At 45.8% G+C, this 20,500-nt stretch overlaps 1 protein-coding gene across 2 annotated transcripts in view; it reads left to right on the top strand.

The window, feature by feature from the left end:
• Positions 1-841: 841 nt before the first annotated feature.
• CHD9 (chromodomain helicase DNA binding protein 9) overlaps positions 842-20,500 on the top strand; it is a 138,940-nt gene continuing 119,281 nt past the window's right edge. For both annotated transcript variants that reach the window (XM_069965928.1, XM_069965927.1), the window contains exon 1: positions 842-1,038. The gene's annotated coding sequence lies outside the window, so the exon portion shown is untranslated. The remainder of the gene's footprint in view (positions 1,039-20,500) is intronic.

Raw genomic sequence — 20,500 nt, 5'->3', positions numbered from 1 at the left:
CCAGAGGGGAGAGGGGTATTCGGGTGACACACAGGGCAGAATAGCTGCGGGTGTGACCTGAGGGCACACGGGTATTCGGGTGACACAGGACAGAATAACTGCGGATGTGACCTGAGGGGACAGGGGTATTCGGGTGACACAGGACAGAATAGCTGCGGATGTGACCTGAGGGGACAGGGGTATTCGGGTGACACAGGACAGAATAGCTGCGGGTGTGACCTGAGGGGACAGGGGTATTCGGGTGACACAGGACAGAATAGCTGCGGGTGTGACCTGAGGGGACAGGGGTATTCGGGTGACACAGGACAGAATAGCTGCGGGTGTGACCTGAGGGCACACGGGTATTCGGGTGACACAGGACAGAATAACTGCGGATGTGACCTGAGGGCACACGGGTATTCGGGTGACACACAGGACAGAATAGCTGCGGGTGTGACCTGAGGGCACACGGGTATTCGGGTAACACAGGGCAGGCTGGAGGACAACCAGTGACATGTGCAGTAGCCGCTGGCTTGGAATAAAAGGCCATATTCTGCATTCCGGTATCCCTGCCCTGCTAGAGTGAGAGAGTTCAGCAACCATGTCATGAGGGTGTATGACGTGTGGGGCTGTGGACGCAGGGGTAGACGGAGGCTGGGGGAGGGGGGGTAGCCCCTGCTGTGGTAGCGGTAACCCCCGGCAGACACGTCCTGCCTCCTCCTCCTCCACGCACTCACTAAACCGAGCTGCGCACTTCTCTCAGATCAGCAGCCGGGGGCTCAGCCAGGCAGCCAATCAGCGGCCGGGACACAGATATGCAAATGAGGCGGGGGAAGATCTCACGCTCGCCGTAAGGGGTTGGAGTGGCCGCTTTATCACCATTGGGAAACTTGGCCTGATAGAGCCGCACCAGGGAGAGACCCCCTCCCTCCTCGTCATCATCGGCCCTTCCCCTGGGGGGATCGATAACTGGGATCGATCCATCGGTGATCAGCTCTGGGGAGGGGGTCCCCGCCTACAACTCCACCCCGTTCGGTTGTGTCTCGGGCGGGATCCCGGGTAAGCTCACATGTTGGTTGGGGCAGTAGTAGTTGAGGGGTGAGGGTGGCGCGGGGAGTGCTGGGTGGTGGGTATCACTTGGGGGGAGTACTTCTCACGTGTGATGTGTTGGCAGGTGGATGGGCTGTGTGGGGAGTCAGGGGCTCAGGTTATAGAAGGAGGTGGCATTGGGGGAGGTGCCCCTGCTAGTGGTGCCGGCTCTGGGCATGTGGCCTCATGGGTGTCAGGTGTGGGCATGGGGCATGACATGGTGGTCTGCTCAGTGCCATGTGTGCAGCCCCTCCTGGCTGCCGTGCCTGCATGGCTCACCTGGGTGCCAGGGCAGGTCTGTACGTCCTGGGTGGCACGTTCACAGAAGTCCTGGAGCTCTATGGAATGGACTGGAGCTGGCACGGTGCCCGCTGTCTGCCCTCAGCCCTGCCATGTGTGTCCTACCGCTTCCATACAGGGGGCACCGTCTATGGAGACAGGTGACAGTGCTGCTTCTCAGATGCTGTGACAACATGTCTCCTGGCAGTGAGGCCTACAGCAGGCTCTGTGGGTGAGCTGGGGTAAAAGGGGTATCCCGCTGTAACCAGTCATTGGCACGTGTCCAAAGTCACCACTCATGCGGGGGCAGGAACAGGTGCTGATGCCCAGAGGAAGGGGCAGACCCCTTGGCATATGTCTGTAATCTCCAGCTGTTTTATTAATGTTATATATCGATGTCCATATACCCACACCTTACACTGATGCCCCCACATCCCGCAGCGGGCACCTCCCTGTGTATGTATACCTGCTGTATGGGATAGATGTTTAACACTTTATTGCCTGGACTGGAGTCTGATGGTAGCATTAATGGATATATATGGGTCATGTAACCTGAAAGCATGCTTCTATCTGCCCACCGCACCACCCCTGCCTGACCCCAGTGCCCAGGGGCCATGCCAGCTACACAGCTGCTTTTATAGGAATGTAAAGCAATGCATGTAAAAGCTGCTTGAGCAATATATATATATATATATATATATATATATATATATATATATGGCACCTATCTCTGGATGGCAGTAGATCTGGAGAAGTACCCCATAGAATTGCCTGACGAGTTATAGAAAGGGACCCTGACCTACAGGCTACTAAGCAGTGTCAGGACACATAAAGGGGTTCTCTGCCTCAAAGATATCCTGTACATATCTTGCTGGGGTAAACTACCAGCATGTTTATATCTAACATTAATCTAATACACTGATCGGCCATAACATTAAAACCACCTGCTGATATGTGTTGGTCCCGCTCATGCAATATGTCAGACGTTTTTATGGATGACTAGATGGAGCCGAAAGGAGGCCGTGCTAGGGTCTCTGCCAGGTGACATGTAAGTCCAAATAACCTCCAAATAAGTGCCAGGACCCAAGAATGGCCTGAGCATCACACTTTGGCAGCTTTCCTTCTTCCAATACTGCATCCAGGTACCATCTCATCTCCTGGCAAGTGAAGCACCAGACCCAGCCATCCATATGATGGAAAATAAGCATCATTCATAAGACCAGCATAGTCTATTTGCCCACCCCTTGACAGGTGTCATTGTCCCCAATCTGTGTTATTCACGTCACCTGTCCCGGGTTTCATGTAATGGCTGATCAGTGTATAGTAATAAAGAGTAGGTCTGCATTGTGCTCATTGAAGCGGTTTTCCAGTGATAAACATTTTTTTTTTTAAACTCAGGTTGACTGAATCTTTTTTTTTTTTTAAAACTCCCCAATCTTCAGCTGCTGCCGCTCCAAAGCTCGCTGGGTCCTTGCCAATCACCCCCTTCCTGTTTAACTTCTTGACCTGCAGGAAATGCCCACTCAGCCAATCTCTGGCCTGGCATGCCTTACAAGATTGCTGAGGACCTGGTGGGCATTACAGCGGCTGGAGTGCTGTGGTTTTGTTAGTTTTTCTCTAACCAGTCTCTCCCTCTTTAGGCTATGAATAAAATAACGTTCTGGATGGCCGTCATTTTAGCCAAAAGATGACCGTCTGTTGATAACGGCGGACGCAAATAATGATCATGAATAATATTTGTGGCCATCTTTTGGTGCTATAATGGCAGCTGTTCAGACAACGGTCCTAGCTGTGAAAACATAGACTTGTAATAAGATATTATTTGCACAATCTATATGAAATGTTCTGTGAAGCTTTTTATGTGTATTCATCTAGATAACTGTTAAAACCTAAGAAAGTATCTCTGTGTAACTAGGTGGATTTGTGCTAGTCAGCGTGGTACCTAGAGGCGTCCTAGATATCACACATTACAGGATTAGTGTCTCGGTATGTCTGTGGTTGTTTTCTGATATCCATATGTTTTGATGGTATACTTTTTAAAGCGACTCTGTACCCACGATCTGACCCCCCCCCCCCCCTCCACACACACACACCACTTGTACCTACAGATAGCTGCTTTTAATCCAAGATCTGTCCTGTGGTCCGTTCGGCAGGTGATGCAGTTATTGTCCTAAAAAACTACTTTTTAACTGGCAGCCCTGTGCCCAACGGCTGTGGCCTAGATTGTGTATGCAGAAGGCTGGCATAACCTCTCTGTCCCTCCTCCCCGCCCTCCTCATCATTAGGAATGCTCCAGGCAGATTGTCTACTATTCATCACATCTGTCAGCACGACACATGTGCTGGATCGTTAAGGCTCCTGTGCAATGTTCAGCATGGAGAAAATGTTCTAGGGGCATTCCTAATGATGAAAAGGGTGGGGAGGAGGGATGGAGGGGTGGTGCAAAGTTAGGGCACAGATATTCTAGGCCACAGCCATTTGACACAGGGCTGCAAGTTTAAAAGTTCTTTTTTAGGACAATAACTGCTTCACCTGCCAAACGGACCCCAGGACAGATCTTGGATTAAAAGCAGCTATACGAATGTGGTTTGGGGGGGTCAGATTGTGGGTACAGAGTTGCTTTAAGCTCTGACTTTCTAATTTGTTACTGCAGTGTAAAGCATGGTGGAGGGGCTGCCACAGGACTGTGATAGATGTCTATAATACCTAGCAGATAAGCCACTGGCTGCATAGTGACTATAAAATGAGAGATGATGCTCTGAGATGAGGGATAAGATGGCGATCGTGTATCCATATTAATAGATGAGGTTTTATGTTCAATGCAATCCTTACAGTGTGTATTTACACCAGGCATCCAGGGGGTCCCATGAGCCATAGTCATACTCTGTAATACACTGTATGTATTTCATTCCCAGCTGTTCACTTTTCATTGATTAAAAAAATAAATAAAATCAGCCATAGGTTATGTACATATGTAGTGTATAGAGTATAGGTTTTATTACACAGGTAAATTCCACAGCATGTTATCAGTGGGTTTTTTATGCTTCTATCTCAATAGGTAATCGTTGTGAGCAAATGTCCACAGGTCTGAGGTTTACCCATAATGCTTGGTCCAGGTCTTTGAACCTGAGATATGGTTAGCAACATATGACCGCTCTGTTCACGCTACCTGTTTACACCTTATCATGAGTTAGTGGCTCTGGCTTCATAGAGTCATTAAGGCTTCAATACCTGGGATGTAGAGAGCTGATCCTCCAGTCAGTGCATATGGCATGTGTGTTCTTGTAGGTCACAATCTTAGTGACCCCGGTGTTTGTCCTACCGTGCACCATGTGCAGGTATAGTGTGGGTTTGGTTGGAACATAATGGAGGGTGGCCTGCCAACAGCAGCATGGATGGCAGTCACCCTAGCAAGAAGAACGAAAATGTGTGCCCACGAGGATGCCACTTTGGGCCATGTTCAACATATGTGTAGTTTGGAGCCCAGAGAAGCTTCTACAGCAGTACAAGGAAGAAGCAGGGGATAAGTGATAAATCGTAGCCGGGGTTTACATTGATCAGTTGTTTTCTTTAAAAAAAAATTTTTTTGTCAGAACTGACCACAATTGATGCCAAAAAGGCATCAGTTGTCATCAGGTTTTCTATTCTTTTTTTTTTTTTTTTTTTTTCTTTTTTTTTCAATAAAAGCCATCAGTTGCTATTAGTTGTCTTATGTTTCTTCCATCAGTTGTCATCAGGTTTTTCCTTCTATTCTGTATTAATTTTAATCATCTAAACATCAAGCAATGCTAAAAGGGGCACTACTATAGCGGTCCAACTCACAGAGGGCCCTCTACTATATGGGTACAACTTACAGGGGGCCCTCTACTATAATGGTATAACTTACAGGGGGCCCTCTACTATAGGGGTATAACTTACAGGGGGCCCACTACTATAGGGGTATAACTTACAGGGGGCCCACTACTATATAGGTATAACTTACAGGGGGCCCTCTACTATAGGGGTATAACTTACAGGGGGCCTACTACTATAGGGGTATAACTTACAGGGGGCCCACTACTATATAGGTATAACTTACAGGGGGCCCACTACTATAGGGGTATAACTTACAGGGGGCCCACTACTATATAGGTATAACTTACAGGGGGCCCTCTACTATAGGGGTATAACTTACAGGGGGCCCTCTACTATAGGGGTATAACTTACAGGGGGCCCTCTACTATAGGGGTATAACTTACAGGGGGCCCTCTACTATAGGGGTATAACTTACAGGGGGCCCTCTACTATAGGGGTATAACTTACAGGGGGGCTTCTACTATGGGGGTATAACTCCCAGGGTGCCATCTAGGGTCAGCTACTATAGGAGGCAGCACCAGAGCGGGCCATCTGCTATAGGGGGGCAGGAGCCCTCTACTGTAGGGTGCTGAGCTTTCTCCTCTCATTCCCTTCTTGGTGTGCCAGAGGCAAAATTCAGACGATGCATAATGCATGCGTCTCTGCATGGCAATGCCTACAGCTCCCCATTGCCTTTAATGGATGTGGTGCAGGATTATCAAGGAGTTCAAAGATGCATTTCCCTCCAGCTCTTTTCTACTGCGCTGGAGGGCTTTTGGTTATTGTAGGACAGGAGTGTCGGTATCTCTGTAGTGAGGGCTAGATGCTAATATCTTGGTTCTACTAGAGGGTAAAAGGAAATCTGTTGTCTGCCAGAAGCAGGAGTATAAAGTAGAGACAGGACTGTAGTGTGCCTAGTCCTCTAGCTGCCCACCAACTGAAGTAAGAGGTTGCAAAGCTTACAGCAAAGGGGGGTTTAAAGGGGTAGTCCACCAAAAAAAAATTTCTTTCAAATCAACTGCTACCATGAAGTGCCAGAGATTTGTAATTTACTTCTATTAAATAATCTCAAGCCTTCCAGTACTTATCAGCTGCTGTATGCCCAACAGGAAGTTGTATTATTTCCAGTCTGGAGAGCAGGAGAGGTTTTCTATGGGGATTTGCTCCTGCTTTGGACAGTTCCTGACATGGACACAGGAGGCAACAGAGAGCACTGGGTCAGACAGGAAAGAAAACACCACTTCCTGCTGGACACACAGCAGCTGATAAGTACTGGAAGACTTAAGATTTTTTAATAGAAGTGAATTACAAATCTCTGGCACTTTATGGCACCAGTTGATTTGAAAGAAAAATTTTTTTGGTGGACTACCCCTTTAAGGTCCTAATTTCCAGAGAGATTATCTGCCAAATCGGATATGTCTCCGTGTAACAGAGCCGGCCATCTACTGATGAGCGAGTAAAAACACTTGTTTGTCGACCGATCACTGACTTTTAACATGTCAAAGGATAAAATGCTGTTGGCGGCACATCTCTCCGTGTAATAAGAAATGTGTGGCCACTGGCTGAATAAAGAAAGGAAGGCTCGGACGCACAATTATCGAGATGTGTAAGTGAACGCTGATCTAGCAGATCCCTTGCTTACATGGTGGGCCAGGCCATCTAATACAGCTTTTAGAAGTTATTCTTGTCAGTGGTGAAGGATCACTAAAAACTGTTATAGTCTTCTCCAAAGACCCATAGAATGATAAGCAATGGGTGTTGATGGTTATTGGCTTCTGTCCCAGAAACTATTCTGTATGTGCCATGGTCTGAGAAGGGCAGAGTTGATATTACCCAAGCTTTAGACGCTGCGTGTAACACTCAGTAAAGGTGAAGTACTGACAATGTCACTTTTTGGAAGCCATCACTATACCTGGCTCATATGAGCCCTTTTACAGTATGTGAAGTTTTTTTTTTGAAAGGGGGTTTTGATATAAAGTATTTTTGGTTCCATGTGTGCGGGTCTGCCATTAAGACTAGGTTCACTCTGTGTTAGCAGCGTCTGTTTGTCGCTACATTGGGGGGAACTACCGAACTTAGGCTGGTTTCACACACTGCTGTTTTATTGGAATACTGCCTTTCACAGTTTTTGAGCCAAAACCAGAAGTGAATTTAAAGTAATGGGTAAAAAAAAGGAAGCAGTCATGTCTCCTACCTGCCGAATCCACTTCTGGCTTTTGCTTAAAAACCCCAGTGGCTGTGGTTGTCTCAGTTCTGTCAGTGACTGAGCGGGCTGTCCGGATCATTCAGCAGAAGTTAGGTGAGAATAGGATGTATTTTTATTTTCTATGGAACACCATGAATCTATAAATATAAATGCATGGAGTACCCCTTTTAATGCCTCGCAATCATCCTGTCTGCATAACAGAACTGACACGTGGGTTAGATTCCACTTTGTTGACGTTCTTGTGTAAAAGAATGAGAACATCTCAGATACCTGGAGGCATAGAATTCAGTATACTGCTTGAGCTGATCGCATATGACTTTGGTTTGACTTTTGGTGGATTGCTGAAAGGCCTTATGTTTTTATAGGGTGGATTAGAGCCCTTGATATTGTGTAAAACTGTGTAAATTGTGGTGTGACAAAGTACACTGAATGGTATATAATTCTCTGTGAAGCTGGATTACAGCGGGGAGTAGGTGCAAAAAAAAAATCAACCCGAGAAAATACAGAATAGTAAATGATTGTACATATAAGATGTAATAGGGCTGGGTTCACACCGCCTTTTTTCAGTCTGTTTAACAGATCCATTGCATACGTTCTTACAGCTGTTTTTTTTTTTTTTTTACATTAGACTGCAAAATTGCAGTTTGGCCCTACTCTAGAAGTCAACCCCCAGTCCACAGATGTTACACCGGTGATGTAGCCAGGGCTTGTAACCTGAATATTGGGATTGCAGACGTCATGGTGGAAATCCTAGCTGTCATACCCCCTCCAATCAGATTCTTATTAGCTGTCCTGTGACTAGGTGATAAGTGATAACTTTAAATGGCATAACCCATTTGAAGAGTTTGCACAGCCCTTCTCTCTTCATTCTGATGTGACATTGGTCCTTCTTTCAACTTTTTTGATTTGACATATGGGTATTCTGAATGGGCCCTAATAAATAAAATAGCCACCTGCACAATATGTAACTTGCATCACAGCCACTGCCCTGTCTCTCAATGCCTGATCTAGGAAGAATAAGTGACTGCTGTATTTTTCCACTTGGGCCTACATTGAGTTAGAAAAAAAAACCTCTAGAAAGCATTGTGATCCCCAATAAATACATATTAATAGCCCTTCCTGAGTGTTTTAAGAGTTTTTAGGCTAACTGCTTTCAGGACAATGGGTGTGACTGTCAATATTGGTTAGATCACCACCCCAAACTTACACTTTAAGGCTGGGTTCACACTATGTATATTTGAGGCTGTATTTGGTCCTCATGTCAGGTCCTCATAGCAACCAAAACCAGGAGTGGATTGAAAACACAGAAAGGCTCTGTTCACATAATGTTGTAATTGAGTGGATGGCCGCCATATAACAGTAAATAACTGCCATTATTTCAATATAACAGCCGTTGTTTTAAAATAACAGCAAATATTTGCCATTAAATGACGGCCATCCACTCAATTTTAACATTGTGTGATCATAGCCTTTCTGTGTTTTCAATCCACTCCTTGTTTTGGTTGCTATACAGCCTCAAACCAGCCAGCATAAGGCTATGTTCCCACACAGTATTTTTGCTCAGTATTTTGCAACCTCAACCAGGAGTGGATTGAAAACACAAAAGGCTATGTTCACACCCTTGAAATTGAGGGAAAGGCCGTCATTTAAAGGGGTTGTCCGGCGATAAAAAATTATTCACAGAATAACACACATTACAAAGTTATACAACTTTGTAATGTATGTTATGTCTGTGAATGGCCCCCTTCCCCGTGTCCCACCACCCCCACCCGTGTACCCGGAAGTGTGGTGCGCTATACATTACCTGTCATGTGCCGACCACGGTCTCCGATCCTCAGCAGTGACGTCTTCTTCGGGAGGCCAGCGGATCTTCCCGAGTGCCGGCCGCCCTCTGCAGCGTCATCCGAAGCTCAGCCGCGATTGGCTGAGCATAACTGTGCTCAGCCAATCGCGGCTGAGCAGCTGATGACGTGGCCGCGTCATCAGCCGCTCAGCCGCGATTGGCTGAGCACAGTTATGCTCAGCCAATTACGGCTGAGCTTCGGATGACGCTGCAGAGAGTGGCCGGCACTCGGGAAGATCCGCTGGCCTCCCGAAGAAGACGTCACTGCTGACGATCGGAGACCGTGGACGACACGAGATGCGGTGAGTATAATGCACCACACTTCCGGGTCTAGCGTGGGTGGGGGGAAACACGGGGAAGGGGGCCATTCACAGACATAACATACATTACAAAGTTGTATAACTTTGTAATGTGTGTTATTCTGTGAATAATTTTTTATCGCCGGACAACCCCTTTAATGGCAAATAATTTGCCATTAAATGGAAATAATGTCTGTTATTTACTGTTAAATGACGGCCATCCACTTAATTTCAACAGTGTATGAACATACCTTTTTAGGATTGAAAATACACAAAAGGCTATCAGCAGTAACCTGCCTGCTTAGTCATTGACTGACTGAGACCAGACATTGCTGTGACGGTGATTGGCTGAGTGAGTAGGTCCTCTTCATCAGCAGTAACCAGCTGGGGACCAGAAAGTGTTGGAACAAGAGCTGCAGGGAAATAAGGTTGGTGAGTATGATTTTTTTACTGCTCCCCCAGCAACATAATGTATAATATTCCTTTAAATCTACCAGTAGATGTGTTGAATCAAAGAAGAGTTTTTCACTTTCAACTATTATTTTAGTGTAACTGGCAACATTTCTGATATTGGAGCATATATTTGATGGTACCATCTTGGTCTGGGATCACCAACAAAAATTCCTATTGTATTAGAAGATCACCCTAGAATGTTATGTCTGTCTGATGGCCCCCAGTTTTTTCTATATTGGGGAATAGATATTGTAAAGGCCGACTGTAACCTGTCCAGTCACCTGCTCTATGGGTGTTAATAGCAGATCCAATAGCACATGCAAAGAGCGATGTAGTGGGCACTCAGACCTGAATATATACGGCTCGATTGACCCAATCTGGGTACGGATAACAGTCACTGTAACGGTGGTGCTCTACTGAATAGTAACGTAAATCAGCACAAGTATAAAGCATATAGTGGCACTCACCGGATCCTTTTAAAATGATGCTTTATTTCAGGGCAGATACAGAGCAACAAACAAGTGCATTCCACAGGAGAGGAGCGACGATCGTTTCACGCTACTGCGCTTCGACTGGCTCACAGTGATAACGTCATCAGGCGCAGCTTATATAGCAGATGCCTCCCTCCCTCCATAGTAATGATTGGTAGTGGACTTGTCATTGATAATAGCTGACTTTTATCAGTGTCCTAAGCCGTCCATCCTGACTGTGTACCTGATAACAGGGCCACATTATTGGAGATGACTGATACCTTAGTATTGTCAGTAGTCATCCATAATCTTAAATTCATGATATAATCTAATAAAATCTTGTTACTGTAAAACTAGAACTGAAGTGTCTTACAGGTGACGGAGGCCAAGGTTTAGTTACACGGTGAGGATTAATACTTCCTGCTTTAGGGTCTGCTATGAAAACATGTTGACAGCTGGCGCTTCAGTTACCGGACCACGTCCCTTGGGGCACACTATTATTTTAGGTTGCAGAATGGGGAATGCACATTATAGCGGATGTTAGAGGCATTCTAGCAAGAAGCAAGCATCAGTCCAGTCTTCATCTATCACGCTCTAGTGGTTGTGCAACCCAGAGGTTATCTGGGGAAAGGTGAATGTCCAGTTCTGGTGTCAGGCTGCTAGTGGTGTGACCTTACTCCTCTTATCAGCTCCAAGCTGACACCAGACAGAACATTTAACTCTAGAACATTTTGCTTGTCCTCACCACAAGATTATTTATTTATTTTTATTTTTTGCATTGTTTTTTCAAAGGACCTTTCTTTTTTCATTCCTCCTGGTAATGTGTGAATAAATAGACAGATGGGTAGTATCAGTCTGACACTGCCTTCACCGACTAGATCACTTGGGAGAATGTAACAGGACTGCCAGAGAGAGCAGCATGAAGGTGATGACAGGTCATTCCCTTTAAGAAAACAGCACAAGCATCTTATTCCATCTTGTCCTCTCTATATACAGATTACTAGTAAAACTGATCTAATGGACAACCACTAAGGATCAATGTTATCTATGGGGAGAGCAGGAAACAAAGATCCCATTTTATCTGTCAAGCTCAGCCCCAGCAGTGAAAAAGAAGTGAAAAACATAGTTATAAAATTATGATTTAGAAAAGTAAAAACAAATGCTGTTTGCACTGTGTGTAATAGCACCGGCAGCCAACCAGCGCTGACCTGACAGGTTGGTGCTCGCTTGCTCCAGTAGATCCCCCAGTGTGATAGGGGCTTTAGTGCACTTGTAAATCATTCACACCACAATCCTGTCAGGTCAGCGCTCGTTTGTTCCTCGTTCCCTGCTCGCTGTCGGCGATCTAAAGATTGTCTGGGAAGCCCTTAGGAGATGGTGGCAGTCTGCTGTCACGGCTTCTAATACATGGAGCGACAGAAGCAGATCGTTGCTAGGCTGATTGTTGCCGTTTCAGCCTGTTAAATCATCAGCATTGGCTGATCGTTGTCTTCTATTACACAAAGCAATTATTGGCTGAATACGGATGATAATTGCTTTGTTTAACAAGGCCTTAAGAGCTATAGCGCTTTTATTTCTCCATCTACAGGGGCATTTAAGAGTACTTTTTTATGGCGTCTTTCAATCTACCATAAAATGTATGATGGAGCCCCAAAAATATTATTTATGGGGTGAAATTGGGGACAAAAAATGCAAAAATGTAACATTTGGGGGGTTCCGGCATCTACGTAATGCACTATCTTTATTATATAGGTCAGTCTGAACACAACACTGCATGTTTTTGTATAGCTTTTCTAATATCTTATTTTTATTATTTTTATTTTACAGTAAGTTTTTTTTTTAATGCAATTATTAGTAAAATGTCCCCACTGTGACTCTTATAATTGTTTTATTTTTTATCACCAATGGGGGTGTAAGGGGTGTCATTTTTTGTGCCATGATCTCTACTTGGTACCTCGGTTTAAGGGTAACTTGGATTAAGAGCGTTTTGCAAGAAGAACTCACAGTTTTTTAAAATTGTAAAATGGGAGAAGGCCATGGTCTGCATAGCGTGGTCTAAAGCCCTGTACTCTGACCCAGGAAGTCTCCCTCACCTTCCAAATCATATCAGATCCACTTCAGGCTGGGGCTCACGTCATGAGACAGGACTGTGGAGGTAATCTCTTCATAGCTGTAATCCCTCTATGTGCCCACATCTGCCCTGCTCATCCCTTCATGCTCCCTGCAGTCAGCCCTTGTGTTTCCCATCCTCTCCATTCCTGTGATAGTGTGCCTGCACTTACACTCAGCCATTCACACTGCTGTATAGAAAAGTTTCTGTCACTGTCCTCATGCACAGTTCTGTAATTCTCACTTCCTGATTGGTCTAATATACACCCCTTCTCCATTGCTTTCATGTGACCACACAGACCTCTGACAGCAGCCCTGCTTCTCTATTCTAGCCTGCTGTACTACGCTACTGCATCATGGGGGTCTGCAATGCTAGCATTAGTCAGTGTTATCTGCGATATTCTCATAGAGCCTGCCTGTAGCAGGCTCTATGAGGGAATCACCCATCGGGGATTAACGACGGGCTGCAGCGTGGTCAGCAGGGCTGTGGAGTCGATAAGCCGCAGCTCCAACTCCGACTTTGACTCTTGAATTTTATCAGGACCAACTCCGACTCCTGCATAAATGGCCAGTCATATACCAGGGGAGTTATTTATTACACTGGCTCAGCAGCTTCTCCCTAATGTCCTACATGATCCTGAGGCGACTTCTGAGGGAATAAAGGAATACTGTATATAAAGCAGATTCTCCTGTGTGTGCAGTGGATGCAGCAAGTCTCCAGCCTCCATGTCCTGAACTACTCACAACTAGACTAGATGGACCAGGTGGTCTTTTCCTGCTGACAGTCTTCTATGTTTCTAACTAAATATTCACCATGCCAGATACCTGCAATATAGAAGTCACACAAAGTGATATAGAGAGGGGTCACACATAGTGATATAGAGAGGGGTCACACATAGTGATATAGAGAGGGGTCACACATAGTGATATAGAGAGGGGTCACACATAGTGATAACACCACACTGAGGACAGAGGTTACTGCTACACTACTTATGTCTTCTCCTCCTCTCTATTATATTACACAGGATATCTTCATATTAGGCCCCGTTCCCACTGAGGAAAGGTAGCGGAATTCCGCAACGGAATTGTCCGCCGCGGAATGCCGTTAGCCTCCCGCTCATAATGGGAGTCTATGGGAGGCGCGCGCTCCTGCCCTGTCCGCGCTGAAGAATGAACATGTTCATTCTTCAGCGCGTACAGAGCAGGAGCGCGCGCCTCCCATAGACTCCCATTATGAGCGGGAGGCTAACGGCATTCCGCGGCGGACAATTCCGTTGCGGAATTCCGCTACCTTTCCTCAGTGGGAACGGGGCCTTACACTGCTGCTCATATACAGTCATCCAGCATCCAGGAAGAGAACAGCACAGATCTCCCCCACACAATAAACTCATCCAGCTAAGAAACAAACTGCCAAATAGTGACCGACAACTTTTCCATGACCACCCTTATCTAATAGGGCCAGTGTCCTATTACTGATATATTCCCCAACCACCCTTATGTAATAGGCCCAGTGTCCTATTACTGATATATTCCCCAACCACCCTTATGTAATAGGCCCAGTGTCCTATTACTGATATATTCCCCAACCACCCTTATGTAATAGGCCCAGTGTCCTATTACTGATATATTCCCTGACCACCCTTATGTAATAGGCCTAGTGTCCTATTACTGATATATTCCCTGACCACCCTTATGTAATAGGCCTAGTGTCCTATTACTGATATATTCCCTGACCACCCTTATGTAATAGGCCTAGTGTCCTATTACTGATATATTCCCTGACCACCCTTATGTAATAGGCCTAGTGTCCTATTACTGATATATTCCCCGACCACCCTTATGTAATAGGCCTAGTGTCCTATTACTGATATATTCCCTGACCACCCTTATGTAATAGGGCCAGTGTCCTATTACTGATATATTCCCCAACCACCCTTATCTAATAGGGCCAGTGTCCTATTACTGATATATTCCCTGACCACTCTTATCTAATAGGGCCAGTGTCCTATGAGAATGTTGCTCATAATATATATGAGACATATGTCTCCATTATGTGGCTATGGAGAGGGGAGGGGCTGTTAGGAGTGACTGAGCACGGAGCAGTCCTGCACAGCACAACACCCTGCAATCTTCTTTCAGTAAGTTCATAGATAAGCACTGACCTTTCTGACCCCAGAATCCTGCGGTTTAGGTGCCCAGAGAGTCTACAAACAGCTGACCTTCATGTCGCCTCTTCCTGCTCCCTCATCTCCCTCAGCCCCCCCCTTCATAGGCTTACAATGGAGAGAGCAGAGCCCGTCTTCACTGGCTTCTCTGTAATGAAGACGTCTTTGCCTGATAATGCACAGATAAGAAGTCAGGGGGGGAGGCTGGGAGATTGCTTCTTGAGTACAGAAGGAGGCTTTTTTGGCTGATGAAACCTATTACAGAGTTTCTTAAAATCGCTTATACTACTGATTTCTGCAATAAAAAAAAAACATGACAGTTACTCTTTAAGAGTAAGGCCCCGGCCCCCCACCTGCTATGAAGTGCTCTCAGCTATTGAGCGCGCTTCGTAGCTCCATAGGGACTATGAATGTACTGGTACACCCAGGGTCATCTGGTGACAGGCAGCCAGGGTGTACTGGTACGTCCTGTGTCGACTAGGAGTTAAAGGGGTATTCCACTCAACTTCATTTCACATAATTTTTGATATGTTGCTGCCCATGGTGAAACTAATAATCCATTCCATACTTATTATTATATATATTTAGTCTTCCATCTTCTTCCCCCAGTTCTCAGCTGCTGCTTTCTGCTGAAAACATAAAAATCTGTGTGTGAGCCTTTCTATTTATCTCTCCCTCCCGTCTGAGACAGCTGATGTAAACAAGTACCTGACTGGCTTTATCTGCAACATTGTAGCTTCTTTGTAATGCTGGGAGGATTCATCACAGTGAGTTCATCAGCAACTTGACTTTAGAATAACCCTCCCAGCATTACAAAGAAGCTAAAAAGTTGCAGATAAAGCCAGCCAGGGACTCAGAAAGAAGAAGGAAACAGAGAGAAAAGCTCAGCTAAGAACTGGGGGAAGGAGACTGAATAGATAATAAGTATGGAATGAATTGTTAGTCTCGTCTCGTCTCTGTTCAACAGGCATGTTACATAGTGGGTTGATTGGAACAGAATCCTTCCCTGCAAATAAAGCAGCACCCTGTCCTCAGGTTGGGTGTTGTAGTACAATTCCGGTCCTTTCACTTCATTGGAACAGAGCTGCAAATCAACACCCAAACAAGACAGGATAGGTACTGTTACTGGAAGAAAGCACACGTTTTTCTAATCCTGGATAATCTTTTTTTTTTTTTCTTTTTTTCTTTTTTTTTTTTTGGTTTCATGACAGTGCCTCTTTGAAAATTATGGTTAGTGTCACCTCACCTTCTGTAAATATGAGACATGCGGCTGGCAATGATGAAAGTGAAAAGCCACATGGCTGATCCAATGATTGTTTATGTAGCTCTACCCTTTTCCTCTGGCTGCCCTGACCTTTTCAGCCCCTATTCCATTGGCAGCACTGACCCCCTCAGCCCCTATTCCATTGGCAGCACTGACCACCTCAGCCCCTATTCCATTGGCAGCACTGACCCCCTCAGCCCCTATTCCATTGGCAGCACTGACCCCCTCAGCCCCTATTCCATTGGCAGCACTGACCCCCTCAGCCCCTATTCCATTGGCAGCACTGACCCCCTCAGCCCCTATTCCATTGGCAGCACTGACCCTTTTGACCCCTATTCCATTGGCAGCACTGAAATGTAAGGCATATAGAGCTGTAGTAATGTGCCATGTGCTTCTATATTTGCAGAACAGAGCCTTTAAATAATGTGTCAGTATGCTGGCACTAAAGGGTCATCTTTTTTTCCTTTGGGATATTTTCTCCCAGACTTTGAAACTATTGATATTGAAACTTACCCCCCAGACCCACATGAAAGGCCTCTTGCCCAGCCAGACAGCCCCCTGCTTTGTACTAAGGGCAGTGGCCCTGCAGTAGCTATCTACAGATAGGTGCTCTTCATTTTGGAGGAGATTCTGATTTGGTTGATAATCCCTAGTAATGTTACTGGGCTGGGTTTTTTTTTATCACCAATGGGGCTGTAAGGGGTATAATTTTTTGTGCCATGATCTCTACTTGGTACCTCGGTTTAAGGGTAACTTGGATTAAGAGCGTTTTGCAAGAAGAGCTCACAGTTCCTCTGGCTGCACTGACCCCTTCAGCTTCTATTCTAGTGGCAGCACTGACCCCCTCAGCCCCTATTGCATTGTTTGCACTGACCCATCAGCCCCTATTCCATTGGCAGCATTGTTCTCCTTAGCCCCTATTACATTGGCAGCATGGACCCTCTCCGCCCCTATTCCATTGGTGGACCACAAATATATCACCGGAGAACTAGGTTAAATTCCCCTTTAAATTGTGTCTTTTTTACACAGCATCCAATAAGATGTTTAGATTCAGAGTCATGAAGAATCGGAAAATCTTAGAATTGCTGGTAATACTAAGAGGCTCTACCACAGTGCTTTACTCCCCTCCTCCCCCCTCGGAATCAGTAGCAAACTCAGTACATCCGCCTCCTCCCTGCATCTCGTGCAAACACCGTGAGCTTGCTTCTAGCTGTCTGGATCAGGGGCAGATAGTAAATGCTTCATGCCTGGCGCTGGATCAGGGGCAGATAGTAAATGCCTCATGCCTGGCGCTGGATCAAGGGCAGATAGTAAATGCCTCATGCCTGGCGCTGGATCAAGGGCAGATAGTAAATGCCTCATGCCTGGTGCTGGATCAGGGGCAGATAGTAAATGCCTCATGCCTGGCGCTGGATCAAGGGCAGATAGTAAATGCCTCATGCCTGGTGCTGGATCAGGGGAAGGCCTGGCGCTGGATCAGGGGAAGATAGTAAATGCCTCATGCCTGGCGCTGGATCAAGGGCAGATAGTAAATGCCTCATGCCTGGTGCTGGATCAGGGGCAGATAGTAAATGCCTCATGCCTGGCGCTGGATCAAGGGCAGATAGTAAATGCCTCATGCCTGGTGCTGGATCAGGGGAAGGCCTGGCGCTGGATCAGGGGAAGATAGTAAATGCCTCATGCCTGGCGCTGGATCAGGGGCAGATAGTAAATGCCTCATGCCTGGCGCTGGATCAGGGGCAGATAGTAAATGCCTCATGCCTGGCGCTGGATCAAGGGCAGATAGTAAATGCCTCATGCCTGGCGCTGGATCAGGGGCAGATAGTAAATGCCCATGCCTGGCGCTGGATCGGGGGCCGATAGTAAATGCCTCATGCCTGGCGCTGGATCAGGGGCAGATAGTAAATGCCTCATGCCTGGCGCTATTCTCTGTAACACACTGCTTGCTTCCTCCTTGTGTTAATCTGCATTATATTCTCTCTGCTCCTTCTGCTTCCTTTCTTAAAGTGCACCTGCCAGGAAGCAGACAAGCCTTAGGCCCCATGCACAAGGCAGTATACATGTGCAGGAGGTTGTACATCCACAAGGACTCTCTGTACTCTGCACACAGCATGTCAGCCATCCACAGTTTATTTCCTCATTTGTACAGAATCTGACAGAAAATCCTTTGTAGTGTTCATTAAGAAATCTAAGGCATATAGACCTATAGTAATGTGCCTTGTGTTTCTATATCTGTAGAACAGAGCCTCTAAAATGTGTCCGTATGCTGGCACTAAAGGGTCTTCTTTTTTCCCCAGGCATTGCCAGGCCTGTAACAGTCCATATTGTACATTACCTCTCAGACCCACATCAAAGGCCTCTTGCCCAGCCAGACAGCTCCCTGCTTTGTACTAAGGGCAATAACCCTGCAGTAGCTATCTACAGATAGGTCCTCACTCATGACAGGGTCATGAGTGGGGGATGGGGTACATCTAAGTGTGCATGGTCTACATATATGCAATCTACTCTTGGAACAATTTTATAATTTTGTAATTCCCCAATAGGTTAGTATCCAGTTAAGTTCTTCACAGTGTGATCTTTTAACCCATGCCTCTCCGCATGGCATTGCAGATTCTCCACATGTGCCCAGGGCTCCTCTCAACAGGTTGTTCTTGAGACGTGTACTGTAATCCCATTGTGGGGTAAGATGCAGTGTTAGTCCATATATTAGTCTTATTCCAATGTATAGGTTCCCTGCCTGTGATTCAGGATCTCTCCCTCCATGCTGGATCTGGTCCCCTCTCTCTCCTTTCTAGCAGCAGGAACAGACAAGGACTTCTTTCTATGAAGCAGCTGCAGTTAGGGGATCCTTACTCCACCCATACACTCCCACTGTAATGTACAAGGAGACGCCTCCCAGTAAGTACATAGCAGAAGAGGAGACATGGAAATCTGATCTATTCTACCTGGAGCCAGAAAACAGCAGCTGTGGAGGAGTCAGGGCAGTGCATTTCTCTTCTGCTGTACCAGGAGGCACTGACAGAATCAGATGGAATAGTCAGACTATTACTGCTAGTAGATGAGGTTTATAAGCTCCATTCACATGCTGCACTGTTGGCTGCTCTTGTATTCTTGTTTTTATTACCTCTGGACATCTGTACATTTGCTGTTAAAGCAACTCTGTACCCACAATCTGACCCCCCAAACCACTTGTACCTTTGGATAGCTGCTTTTAATCCAAGATCTGTCCTGTGGTCCGTTTGGCAGGTGATGCAGTTATTGTCCTTAAAAATAACTTTTAAACTTGCAGCCCTGTGTCAAATTGGCGTGGTCTAGAGTGTCTGTGCATTAGGCTGGTACACCCTCTCTGTCCCTCCTCCCCGCCCTCTTCATCATTAGGAATGGAACACCAATTTGACATAGGGTTGTAAGTTAAAAATTAGTTTTTTTATGACAATAACTGCATCACCTGCCGAACGGACCCCAAGACAGATCTTGGATTAAAAGCAGCTATCCGAAGGTACAAGTGGTTTGGGGGGGGTCACATTGTGGCTACAGAGTCGCTTTAAGGCTGTAGCGATTTTTAATCTTCACCGCGTTCCAATGATACATCTTAATTTTTTCCATTAGCTGTATGAGTGCTGACTAACATGTTACAGTGTCAGCCGCGTGAATGCGATTCTACAAAACCTTTTTACACTGTAGAAAGAAGCCATGCAGAAATTGACAGGCGGTGCAGGTTTCAAGTTGTTGATTTTGGGTGGGGGGATTCCTTATGAATACATCTAGTATATAATGTATCAGATCATCCTGGTTTATATAATATCATATATAACAGTAAGGTGGTTGATGCCAGCACATATGGTATGGCCGCCCCAGCAGGCTGTGCTTTATAGTACAACCTACATAATGCAGATGGTGGACACACTGTTGATCTTTGGTTTCCAATTGAACAAAATATTGTTTGATTCCATATTCCACATATATTTCATATATATGGCTAGCTGTATTTTTCATAGGGCAGACTGTATAGTTCACCACCGTGATCAGCGCTCAGGGGCTATTGTGGTGGTACAGTTTGTCTTGTTCTCTGTTATTTGATCCTCATTGATTAAAAGATATAGAACCTTTTGGTGTTTCTTAGTTTCCGCTGTATCCCTGAGACCTGTAATGCAAACACAGCAGAGCTAATCCATCTGTCTATGTCAGCGGTGAATGCCAATGAGCCTGGGCTGTACCCGAACGAGTCTTCATGATAACCAGCTGTTCCCTTTATGCTTTATCCTTACCAGTTCCAAGATGAAAAATAGTTTACATTTACAGATCTAGCATAGTACAGTATAGGACAAGCCTTGCTCATAGAGCTGCAGTTTACTACAGTGACCCGAGTGTATTGTGATTCAGCCACCCATGCCCTTGGCTGAGAGTACTAAGGTGGCACTCCTAGGGACCTTCTCTAGGTCCTGGTAGCTTTATGCGATGGTATTGGGAAGAGTCTACACAAGAAGAGAGAAGGCTACCACAATGCATC

This window comes from Dendropsophus ebraccatus, chromosome 4, assembly GCF_027789765.1.
Source record: "Dendropsophus ebraccatus isolate aDenEbr1 chromosome 4, aDenEbr1.pat, whole genome shotgun sequence".
NCBI classification, from domain to species: Eukaryota; Metazoa; Chordata; class Amphibia; order Anura; family Hylidae; genus Dendropsophus; species Dendropsophus ebraccatus.
This window is presented reverse-complemented; position numbering and strand designations above follow the sequence as displayed.